The sequence below is a fragment of the Typopeltis vanoorti genome, chromosome 11 (assembly GCF_054136105.1).
Source record: "Typopeltis vanoorti isolate ZY-2024b chromosome 11, IOZ_Tvanoo_1.0, whole genome shotgun sequence".
NCBI classification, from domain to species: Eukaryota; Metazoa; Arthropoda; class Arachnida; order Uropygi; family Thelyphonidae; genus Typopeltis; species Typopeltis vanoorti.
The window spans coordinates 40,163,837-40,176,412 of record NC_143559.1 but is presented as its reverse complement, the minus strand read 5'-3'; the positions used below and the strand labels follow the sequence as shown (position 1 = coordinate 40,176,412).

Genomic DNA, 12,576 nt, shown 5'->3' with positions numbered 1-12,576 from the left:
TAATGTTGACAAGAGTCGGAACCAAAACCCATCAGCTCAGCTTGGCCATTGCGAATGTTGACATGTTGAGGTTTGGCTGGCTGTTTGTTATCGGAGATCATGATAGTAGAGACGATGAGACCTCAGTTTGTATGTATAATGATTTTTTTTTTTTCAGTTGATTTATTGACAGTATTGAAAAACATGAGATACTCGCTTTAAAAAAATTAACAAATTCTATAAAGTATTAATATGCTTAAGTAAATAATCCTTTGTAAATCAATATGATTTAAAAGGATATTTTTGCTAATAATTTTCATTCTTAAACTAATAAATTATTCTAAATAAATCTACGTTCATTTTAATTATTCATTTAACAGATATTTCATCATGACGAATACGATGTCTAAAATGGGAATAATACATCATTTAAAAATGAGTTTCACAGAAAATAGTAAACTTATTAGTAAAAGAAAAAAAACCTTATTCATGAATGCACTCCATTCACTCGCTTTGCTGCTTTTGCTAAATTTGTGAAAACGTATTTGCTCTCGACGTCAGATCTGCATAATTTATTTTACACATCGTAACGCGTTTGTGGTGGATCCCCCTTCTCTCTGATCATGATATATCTTTAATAATGACAGCTGTCCTTTCCTTCTTTTGCTCACCTGATTGTAACAGGAAAATGGCAATTTTTCTACCGGTTGGTGTGAAGATTATGTGGCCTGTATTTACTCAGCCATGTGGGTATCTAGGATAACAGGATATATGTGGAATTTGAGGGCAAGAGTTTATAAAAATACAAAAAATTAAAGCATCTTGAAGTACTGTAGAAAAAAAGATTGTGTGTGGAGATAAGAAATACCTGATGATAGCAATCGCATATTATGTTAACTAGAACTGAAAGATAAATAGAGAAATTATGCCAGAATTTCAAAAAGAGGAAAGTTATAGTCAAAATGCAAAAATGGAATTAATGAACACTTACGGTGACTTCTGTAAAGATTTCAAGTTAGAAGAGTTTAAGCATAGTAAGGTTAGGAAGCTAGCAAAACAAACTAAGAACATTAAGTTTTTCTGGGATTTTCCTTTAGAGAAGGAATGACTTGGGACGAATCAATTGTGTCTCGAGATTGTGATACTCAGCGTGAAGGAATTGAGGTAGACCCACGAAGTGTTATACGCTTGTTACAACGCTGCTGCATCATTTTGCAGTTCTCTGAGAAAAAAATTCTTTCCCCTTGTACAAAACCAGTCCTTAGCTGCAGATATGACTTCATCATCTATAGTACATTTTGTTTCTTTCAAATGTCTCTTTAAATTTGGGAATAGGAAATAGTCAAATGGGGGCCAGCCTGGTGAATAGAGTGAGTGAGGCAGACATTGAAAGTCCGAGTTGTGTATTCTTTAGGGTTTCATGAGCAGTGAGAGCAGGTGCGTTGTCCTGCAAAAGCAACGCGCATCTGCTTAGTTTCCCGTGACGTTTTCCCTTCAGTACTTCCTTCAGTTCATTCAAAGCTGTTGAATAAACCCCTGCTGTAACAGTTTCACGTTTTTTGAGGTACTTGCTAAGGATTACACCATCCATATCCCAAAAGACAATGGCAGAACCTTCCCTGCTGACTTTTGGATTCGGAATTTCTTTGGCTGTGGAGAACCTTGTGTTTGATTTTTGGGTCATAGTGATGAACACGCGGACCCTGCATAGGAAGCGGGAATAACGCGTAGAAGAAGAAGAAGAAGTGATGAAGCCATGTTCCATCAACAGTCGCAATATGAACCAAAAAAAAAAAAAATACATCTGATTTCTCAAAATGACCCAAAATTCATTGAGATTGACAGCACACGTTCTCTCTTTTGGTCGGCATTCAAACATTTGGGGGACCCACTTCGTTTAGAGCGTCTGCATGTCCAAATGTTGGTGGATAATAACCCCAACTCGTTCCCTGGATATCCCTAGAGATTTTGCAATATTTTTGGCTGGTATTTGTCTTTCATCAAGGATTATGGCATGAACTGCATCAATGTTTTCAGGTGTGATCGCGGTGGAAGGTCTTCCTGACCTGGGGACATCCGTTGTTTCTGGATGCCCAGTTTTAAACTTGGCCACTCATCTGGCAACTGTCGGAAATGCTGGGGCAAAGTCCCCTAAAGTCTCACAATAAGTTTGGTGAATCTCAGTTGCGGACTTTTCTTGCAGCACGAGAAACTTGATGACGGCCTTCACCTATGTCTTCGAATTTCTTCAAAGCCTCTGTCTTCTTATATATTCTAATAAATAAATATATATATTCACACACACATACACACACTATGGGGCTCTGGCGCCTACGGCGCCCCCAACCCTCCCCGTGTTCCGGACTGGTAGGCCAGTTCTCCTTGAATTCTGATGACTCGAATTTTGAAGACTCGACACTCAGGGTAGCCCCTGAGTGTCGAATCTTCAAAGGGAGGGATATCTCCCCCCCTGGCGCCTACGGCGCCCAACCACCCACGTTCCTGACTGGTAGGCTGTTTCTCCTTGAATTCTATTGACTAGAATTTTGAAAACTTGAAAGGGAGTGTCTCCCCCCTCCCAGTTCAGTTCCGGACTGGTAGGCCGGTTCTCCTTGTATTCTAACGACTCGAATTTTGAACACTCGACACTCAGGTTAGCCTCTGAGTGTCGAGTCTTCAAAAGGGGGGCGTCGTCCCCTGAGTTCCGGACTAGGCCGGTTCTCCTTGAATTCTGATGACTCGAATTTTGAAAACTCGAAAGGGGGTTCCCCCCTCCCTGGCACCCCCCCCCCCCGAGTTCCGGACTGATAGGCCGGTTCTCCTTGAATTCTGATGACTCGAATTATGAAGACTCGACACTCAGGGTAGCCCCTGAGTTTCAAAACGTTTCAAAAAACGTGACACAAAAACGTTACAAAAGAAGGCTTATTTTATATTATAGAATATATGTATATATTACAATTTTATGAAACATGGGGGTTAAGGAGTTTTAAGATATGTTCTTTCTTGTGGTTATATCAGTTGTTTTAATATCATTTTTGATCTAGGTGTTTACCGGAACTTTTCAGTTCCACCTTCATATTGTGTCGATAGTTTGGGTCTCCCACGATGAGTCTTATGACATCACAGCGGTACCTGTGCAATAATAATACAGAATTCTGATCGCTTTCTGGAGAAAAAAGAAGTTGTGGAATGGTGGGCCCCAAAAAGATTGGTTTCTGTATGGATGATGCAGCAGATATACCTGGTCTGATATTATTGATGGAATCAAGATTGGACTAAAGTGAAACGACTAATATCTTTGATAGGAAAGACTAGCAAGTGCAATTGTCACTGGGAATTATGTATATTTGACCTCTTTGAAAACATTTTGAACTATTTGATATGGTGATAATTTATTTGCAGATCATTACAGGCTTCGTTATAGATAGCCAGATTTAGATTAAAGCTGCAGTGTATACATTAGCTTTGGCATATTTCTTGTGGCCAGTGAAGAGAATCTTCCTTAGATATAAAGGGGAGAGAATCTGATGAATGTTTCTGTACGTATAAAAATTTTCAGCAAAAGATTTAATGATAGAAAACAGTATTCAATGAAATGATGAAAACTATGATCATCCACTTCGCATTCTTGTAATTCATGGGCAGCACCCAATGCTAAATATCTAGGTGAATATTGCTCGCTGGGAGAAGAAATGAAAGTTATAATATGAAATGCTCCCTTACTTTTTTTTTTTTTTTTCATGTTGACCACATGAAAGGTCACAAGACGAATACCACTGCAGTACCACGCATGGGCAGCAAGTGATTAAGGAGAAAAATGTAGCCTGTTGATTTGTTTGTAGGAGGTTGTAACTCAATAGGAAAAACATTATGGGAGAAATTGTTCCACAGAAGATAGTTGGATGGAATGAAGGAAGTTGATGAAAAATTATTTCGGTGTGTTTGAAGCTGGGTAGTGTATGGCTGTGGCCAGTGTCTCCTCTACTTCTTCTAGGATAAGAAGAAAGTGGAGGAATGGTAGTAGCCAATTCAGAGGAGCAATGGCTATGAAAGTACTTATTAGAAAAAAAAAAAAAAAAAAGCAGAGCGCCTATGATAAAGGGACTGAAGGGAGTCTGTGATCTCTACAATCGAGAAGAGTGGTGTTGAAGACGGCCAGTTTGTGTTGTGGCATTAAGATCTTCAATAATGAAGTTTAGAACGATCGATGACATCGGAGAGAAGATAGAAACAACAAAAAATGAACAGAATAAGGTAGAGATTTTGAGTATTCGTGGATATTATTACAGGTTGGAATTGCGGCTGTAGTATCTAAGCCTGTGAAATTACTATGTTATGTCTGTTAAATCAATTTCCAGCTTCTTCCGTCGGTTTCTCTGTTTTTACGGAGTGGTGGTGGTGGTGGTGTGTGTGTGTGGGGGGGGGTAGAATTATCAGCTCATAACTCGCCTTCATTTGTCGAATGGGTGCATGAAACCTGCGAGACTCCGACGACATTTAGAAACTAAACATTGTGATGTGAAAAATAAGCCAATTGAATTTTTTCAGCGACGCTTAGGGACATTAAATCATGGGAAAGATATAGTTTCGGTCATAGGTTCGATTAATAGCAAGGCACTGGAAGCATCCTATCTCTTAAGTTTGCGCATAGCGAAAACAGGGCAACCCTCATTCTATCGGGAATATTTACTACTTCCAGCTATAAAAGATGTGGTAAAAACTATGTTTGCCAACAAGTTAATAAAAGATGCTGATTTGATTCCTCTTTCAACTGACACTATCGGTCGCAGAATTAATGATATGGCAGATGACGTAGAATCTCAGTTAATCGAATGAGTTAAGAAGAGCTCTTATTATGCGTTACAAATAGAAGAGACTACTGATGTTACAAATGATGCGCAGTTAATATGCTACGTAAGATATGCGCATGATAACAACATTCATGATGATATTCTGTTTTGTAGAACTTTGTCATCCCGAACAAGCGGAGAAGAAATATTTCACACTCTCAATAATTACATAATACACAAAGGGGATCCAGTTGGAAAAATACATAGGCTTCTGTTTGGGTGGAGCTCATGCGCCCTTACAGGCAGACATAGTGGGGTTGTTTCTAAGGTCAAGGAAGTAGCTCCGGATACGAATTAAAAGGAATGACACCAGAATTTAAAACTACTATACAACACTGTAAAGCTAGTTAATTTTATTAAGGCTCGACCGTTAAATAACAGGTTATTTTCAGTACTCTGCGATGAAATGGGCAGTGAATATATATATATATACAACTTTTGCTTCATTCTGAAATTCGCTGGCTTTCCAGGGGCAAAGTACTAACGAGGTTATTTCAGTTAAGGCACGAAATTTTATTGTTTGTAAATGAACGTAATTCTGATTTTGCATCACTCCTTGTTGACGAAGCATGGTTATCAACACTATCCTATCTTTTAGACATTTTTTCGAAATTAAATGAACTAAATCTCTCCCTTCAGGGAAATTCTGTTCTTGATGCTTACGACGAAATAAAGGAATTCGAGAAAAAACTGGTGTTATGGATTAGTTATGTAAAAGACAGACAATTTGCAGCTTTTCCCAACATTGGAATCCTTTTTAGTGAAAAATGATATTTTTGTTGCTTCTGAGTTTCGGGAAAGAGTTTGTGACCACCTCAAAACTCTGAAACAGAATTTTGAAACACATTTTCCAAATAACTTTTATAAGAAATTTCTGTGTGTTCGCGATCCATTTCAGGCTTACGGTCACGAGAACGAACTTTCATTATCGAAAAAAGAGTTAATTGAGCTTTCAAGTGACAGGGGGCTTAAAATGCAATTCCGTGATCTTGGTTCGGCTCGATTCTGGATCTCACCTTCAGTGAGAAGTGAATTTCCCGAATTATCTGAAGAAGCATTGAAAATCGTCATGCAGTTTTCTACAACCAATTTTTGCGAGAAAGGATTTTCATCGCTCCTTCAAATAAAAACAAAATACAGAAATCGTCTTAGTGTGAGTGTGTGCCGATCTTCAACTGGCTCAATATTGGTCAATTGACCAATATTGAGCCAGTAACTCTGTAAGGGCCGAGAAGCTCAACCATCTCATTAAAAGTAAGTAATAACATAATTATATCTTATTTATTTGTTTAATAAAAATTAAAACTTTGTTCGGTGATGGTATCCTTTTAATCGTTTACGTCCAACTTAATTATGTTTCCATATGTATTCAGAACATGCTTTTAGATTTATTATTTATAAATGGCACAGTTTTTCAAAATGTTGGTAATCCCCACATAGGTTTTTTTAAAAATTACCGTATTTGCCGGCGTATAAGACGCACCCCTTTTTTGAACACATTTTTTAGGAAAAAAACTTTATCACTGAATATTATAATGAATTTACAGTATTTCAATTATAAAGTAATAAGTAGGTCTACTTTCAACAAATACCTAATCTAACTAGAAAAGGGTACCCACCTTTTAATCTACTTCTTCGTCAAAACCCAGAAATTCATCTCCAGAGCTAAATGAAGAAACACTTGAAACCTCTTCTAAATCAGAATTTGAGTCCTCATACAACAAATTGTCCTCTGTACGCATTACTAATGCCACACTTCTTAAATGATTTAACCACTGTCTCAGTTTTCACAGCATCCCATGAAGTTTTGACCCACTCACAAACTTGCGAAATGCTAGGCTTCTTCCTGATGGCGTAACCTCAAAATTGGAAGACTGCATCTAGCTGTTCCACTTCATAAATCTCTTAAATGATTTATTAATACAAACATCTAAAGGTTGAAGCTGACTAGTTAGACTTGGAATTACAGCTAACTGAGTATTCAATTCCTTGAGTTTATTTGTAACATTGTCTGTTCTGTGAGAACGAAACTGATCCCATACTAACAGGGCAGGCTTCTTCAACAGTCCTATAGGGCGCCTAGACCAAATTTTATCTATCCATAACTTCATTCCTCCTCCATCCATCCAGCCTTTTGCATGAACATGTACAAACACTCCTTTAAGCAGTTTTTCTTTGGGTAGCGTCTTCCTTTTAAAAATCAATAGTGGCGGCAATTTTGTCCCATCAGCACAGCAGGATAAAACAACCGTGTAGTGAGTTTTTTCGTGCCCCGAAGTTTTAACAGTAACACCTTTTTGTACCCTTGGAATCTACAGTTTTGTTTGAGGGCACATCAAAAGTCAGCGGAACCTCGTCCATGTTTCCTAATTGCGCAAGTTCAAAATTTTCTCGTTTCCTTGCGTTAATGAAGAATCGATGAAATTCAATAATTTTTTCTTCATATTCAGCTGGCATCGTTTGTGTTATTTTTGTTTTAGTCCGCATATATAGCTGGTTTCTCTTCATGAATCTTGAACACCATGAAGTTGATCCAGTAAAGTTGGCGATCCCTCTGTTAGTGGCTATCTCTTTCGCTTGATGAATAATTATTTTTGTAGACACTGAAAGTCCCGCTTTTCTGTGGTCTAAAATCCAAGTATTCAGTTCTGCCTCAAGTTCTGGCCATTTTGCAGTTCCACTTCGTAGGTTATGTTTACTGTGAGTTGCTTTTTTCAGATCCTCTTCCTGATTCCGCCAAGTTCTTATTATTTTCTCAGTTGCACAGAATTTGCCAAGAAATTTAAAGAAAATTTAGCGGCAGAAATTTATCAGCGTTCACAACAAACAACCGCGACAACATTCGCATCCACTGAATTCTACGTAACTGGAATGGTCTCCCACACCGCAAGGAAGCAAGAAAGAAATCGCGTAACTCGGAACAGAGAAGATTTCCAGAAATGAAAGTAAAAAAAAAAACTGAGTATCGGCGTATAAGATGCACCCTGTTTTTCAGACCTATGTTTAAAGAAAAAAAGTGCGTCTTATACGCCGGCAAATACGGTACATAACTTAGTGGCCAGTAGAATTGTTTTTGGCATTTTACGGTCCTTGGGCTTAAAGGTTGAGAAATGCTGCTACACAACCTAATGCGGTTAGCCGAGTAGCTATGCCCTTCGCAATCATGTGCCTGGGAAAGGAGTGTCCTAGGTTCGATTTCCGTCGTCGATGTGAGGAGCTTAAGGATCTTTCTCAGATAGAGCCAAGTTAGCCGGTCTTGGGCGTGGACTGTAGGGTTTTTCTACCCAGTTTATCTGGGGTTTTTCCTCCCGCAAGCAGGCAAACCGGCCCCGTGAACACACGCAGCCACAGACATAGGACACACCGGGAGACATATGACAGCCACCTTATCCTCGGGACGGGTACGGCTTAGAAGTGCTAAAGATAGTCTTCTTCTCTTCAGAGAAGAAGATTGGGATTGATTATTTAATATGGGCGATGCTGAACTGTTGGAAGCATTTTGAAAATTTACACTATGTATGAACGAAAGCATTCAATAAAGTATAAGTGAACTGGAATGAGCTAAGTGATGTTAAATTTGTGTAAAATGATCGATAGGAGAGTGGAAACATTTTTTTCTGCTGTGCTTGTAACGTGATATGCGTTAGCATTACTGCGAGCACAAAATGCGGTTCTAGAAAAACCGTGTTATGAGACATCAGAAGTAGATTAAAAATGTGTTATTTCATTTTAAAGTGTCGCGCACACCTTAAAATGTGAGAAATTGCTGTCGAAATTAATGAAAGGTATCGATTTTAAATGAGGTATCTACTGGACGGTCAAATTACTTTGTTTTTGAGTCTATGTAACTTGATAGAAAATAAATTGCTTCTCCAGTGTAGTTGTCCACAGAACGAAAATATCGATTTTTATTATTTTTTTTTTTTTGTGCTCAGTTTTATTAACTTCTATAGAATTATTAACTATCAAGTCAGTATAAAAATGATTGATGTTTAGCAACACAGAAAGTTTTCTTCCCTCTGGTTTAGAACAATACGACGTAATATATACTGAATAGGAATATCGAGACAAATACCTCGTGGTTTTAAAAGGAATTGAATGAGAAAGCATATCCTAACCGTTTCCACAGTGTGAAATTGTTTAGAAGTACACTGAATGCCATCATAGACAAAGGTATAGCCTATAATGGAGATGTTGTCTATGACCATCTTCTGTGTACTAATAAAAAATTTCATACAGGCAATAGTTTCACTGCAAAAGCAGCTAATATACGCATTAACTCAGTTTCTTTTAAGAGCACGATATTCATTGATCTCAGTATTCCGCTTCATTATATTCTAAACGAAAAGAAGGAAGAAACTTTCACATTGCTTAAATAAGAATCCGGATAACAATATTTCTTAACGCGCGCACGCGCACACACACACACATACTTGAGTAGCTTGTGGCCCCATCTTTTGCCCTACTCGGCTTTTTTCCAAGTAGTGAAGTGAATTTCTCAACAATTCTTTGTAGTGGATTCCTGAACAGAGGTTGAAAATCCCAATGTGCATGCTTGTCGAGTTTGACATCTTCCTCAAACAATGTGGTAATATTATCGGCGGTAATCAGTACATTGTGTTGAAAGAGACTCATGGCAGTCCTTAAAACTGTCAGTTACTTCGGCCGTAATTCCCGACAACGTTTCTCTCCAGATCACTACGATCAAAGGCACGATTCTGATATAAGAGAAACAGCTCCGTCACAAAAGTGTATACCCTTGGATGATATATTTGAAGAAAAGGCGATTATCCAGGCATACTTAAACTCGCTTTTTTGATGGGTTTTAAAAAAAGGTACGGCGTAATTTCCTCGCTCTATCTCCACACCTCGGACTTTCAACGCTCTAAAGCAGTGGATTGCTCACAATGTTCTTTACACCAGTGTGTTGAATGCCATGATTGTTATTGTTTGGGTTTTATGCAGTTTTCTACTAATATGAACACTTGCAGAATCTGTGAATCACATCTACATCGGACTGCCAAGATTTCCATATTATCCTTCTAAACACTTCTTAATTTAGAAGGCGGTTTTTTTTTTTTTTTTTTTTTTTTTTTTTGGCTGAGATTACCACCTTCACATTTCCATTTGCCAGTAATATCTGCAGTTGATTTTATTTGACCGCCTTTTATCAACATTCGAACATCCAGCCTATTTGTTTGTCTAAGAAAAGACCAAGCGTAACGTCAGAAATACATATCAGTAAGTTCATTCTAAAACCGTCTACTTTTGCCAACGTAGTGGATATTGTATATTTACCTCTAATTCTTGTTGATATGCAAATAAGAGGATGTTGGTCCTCTCATTCTTGCTGATCGCCCTTGCGCTCATCCTCGGTATAAATCCTTGTCCTCTTCATGATATGCATTGAAATATTTCTTACGCATCTGTCCCTTTGTTTCTTTTCCTCATATCAATCAAATTTTGTGTCTCAATTCTTCAGGTCAAATGAGTGTTTTGCCTACTTCACAAATGATCCTTGAACCTAACTTCCTGATATCCATCATTATGTGAATCATTTGCAGATCCCTTGCCTCATTGATGTAATACCTTGTAATATTCTCAATAAAGATGCATAACTTTACTACATGATGATTTCAGTAAACTGACATTGTGGACAAAGCAATGACTGTCAGTTCGACCTTGCAAAGTATACGCTTTGCAACAAACCAGTCGAGTGGATTGCGTCTCCCTTTTTATTTATTTATTTTTATTTTGTTTCGAACTCACCATTGAGATGAAGATTTTGTGAATGCTGTGTTTCTGGATTATCTAATCCAGAGTCTACCCACAGGACATTGTAGTATTCATTTACGACTTTTTTTCATTGATGGAATCGCATACTTTCCCCTAGTTCATCTTCCCATCATGTATTACTACCTGATGTTTATCAATCACTTTGTCTCTCCTAATAGTTCAATATCCATTCCCATTTGCTCCGATTGATTATTAGATTTCTTGCAGTAACTTGTTAAATGTCTTCGCGGTAATGGTATAGACATTTACCTTATCCATTTCAGCTCACTTTATTACAGAAAGTAAGTTACTAAGGCAAGACCTCTCCTTTCCAAAGTCGTGCTGTACCACTACTACCCCATAGAAATCCTATCCCTGTACATCTGTTTTTGAATTCTCGCCTTAACAAAGTTTTCCAGTACCTTAACTACCACTTTTATAATCATGATTTGTTTATAATTTTCTACTTTTGTCTCAGGGTCTCCTTTATATCAGCGCTTCCCAAACTGTGGGTCGCGTCCCCCTTGGGGGCTGTTGGTTTTGTTGAGGGGGGCCGTGAAATAATGAAAACAAATTTAAAATGTTTTAAGACTAAGTAGATTTTTTTTTATTTTAAAAGAGACGTATTTAACTTTTATTATTTATTATTTCTTTTTTGTTATTTTTTATATTTTAATGGAAAAATTCACACATTGGTGTTGGTTCACAAACTTTGCTATCTGCTTATTTCGGCGCTTAATGAATATTAGTAAATATTGCTTATTCATATGTTTCATTTCAAAGCGGTGGTTAATTGTATTTACTTCGAATGCTCTCCAGGGAAGCTCCAAATCTTCCTGTCCCTTTCATCACGTGGCGTTCGTAATCAGGGACTGTTGATATTGACTTTATATGCATATCAAAACTCGTTTTATACTCTCACTGTCATCCGAGCTAGTTTTCTATTACCAATAAAAGTTTCGCATATACTTCACACATGAAAAAAAACTTAAACAAGTTCATGTGGGGAGATAGTAACTCCCTTGCAGTGGTAAACAACACGCCCTCCCTAAAAGCCACTATACTGCAGAGGCAATAAAAACGAGTACTTTTATTATGCCAGTGAATAAGGTATGAGGAGTCTGTGTAATATATTTCTCAACAAATAGTGCAATTAGAGACAACTGGGATAAAAACACACTAATTAATGAATCACATGTCCCCTCATACAGAAACTATGCTGTATAGACTGAAACAAAACCATATGTTGCATGGGCAAACACAGTAGCTAACTAAAAACTATTGTTATTAATTAGATGTGTGTGAGTTCGATTTCCCAAGGCAGCAATAAAATTCAACCGAGCGTGTTAAAATTCGTAAAAGTGTTAAAACTAAGTAATATATATATATATATAATGAATGTTATGGCAGTTTCACATATGGAATTCGGTTGAAGAGAGTTAGCATTTCAACTCAATTGTCAGCTATGCTTTTATCTTTCAGTGCGCGATCTTTTGTTATTACCGCACCAATCATATGCACGTTTTAATAACCTGCCTTTGCTGTCTGTTTCGCGTTAAGCTTAATTACCGTAAAGGGAGAAAAGTCACAAAAGAGAAAACTGTTCCTGGTCCAGGGATTCCCTTATTCAGGTAATATTCACTAATTTCATGTTATCAGTCTCTGGTGTGTCAGTATCGGTAAGTGGTGATATTATTTGATCTATTCTACGTTAAAAAATTTAACCCTGAGATGGATAAGTGGTTGATAAAAAAAATTCCCGCGAACAATCAGAAGAAGTAGAAACAGACTAAAAAAAAAACAAAAAAAAAACGACAGTATTTCATATTTTACCAGAACAGCCCGCATAGTCTTCAGAACCAAACGGTAAGAGGCAAAAAATGTAATATAAGTATTATTTTTGCAATATTCGCTGTGTATGTTTTGTATTGAATATAAATACAATAAATATTATAATAATATATCTCTC

General features: G+C 37.4%; 1 protein-coding gene across 2 annotated transcripts in view; it reads left to right on the top strand.

Moving 5' to 3' along the window:
- The window catches only part of spri (Src homology 2 domain-containing protein sprint), a 488,442-nt gene that overhangs the window by 57,634 nt on the left and 418,232 nt on the right, over positions 1-12,576 (top strand). The gene's annotated exons all lie outside the window — the stretch shown is intronic.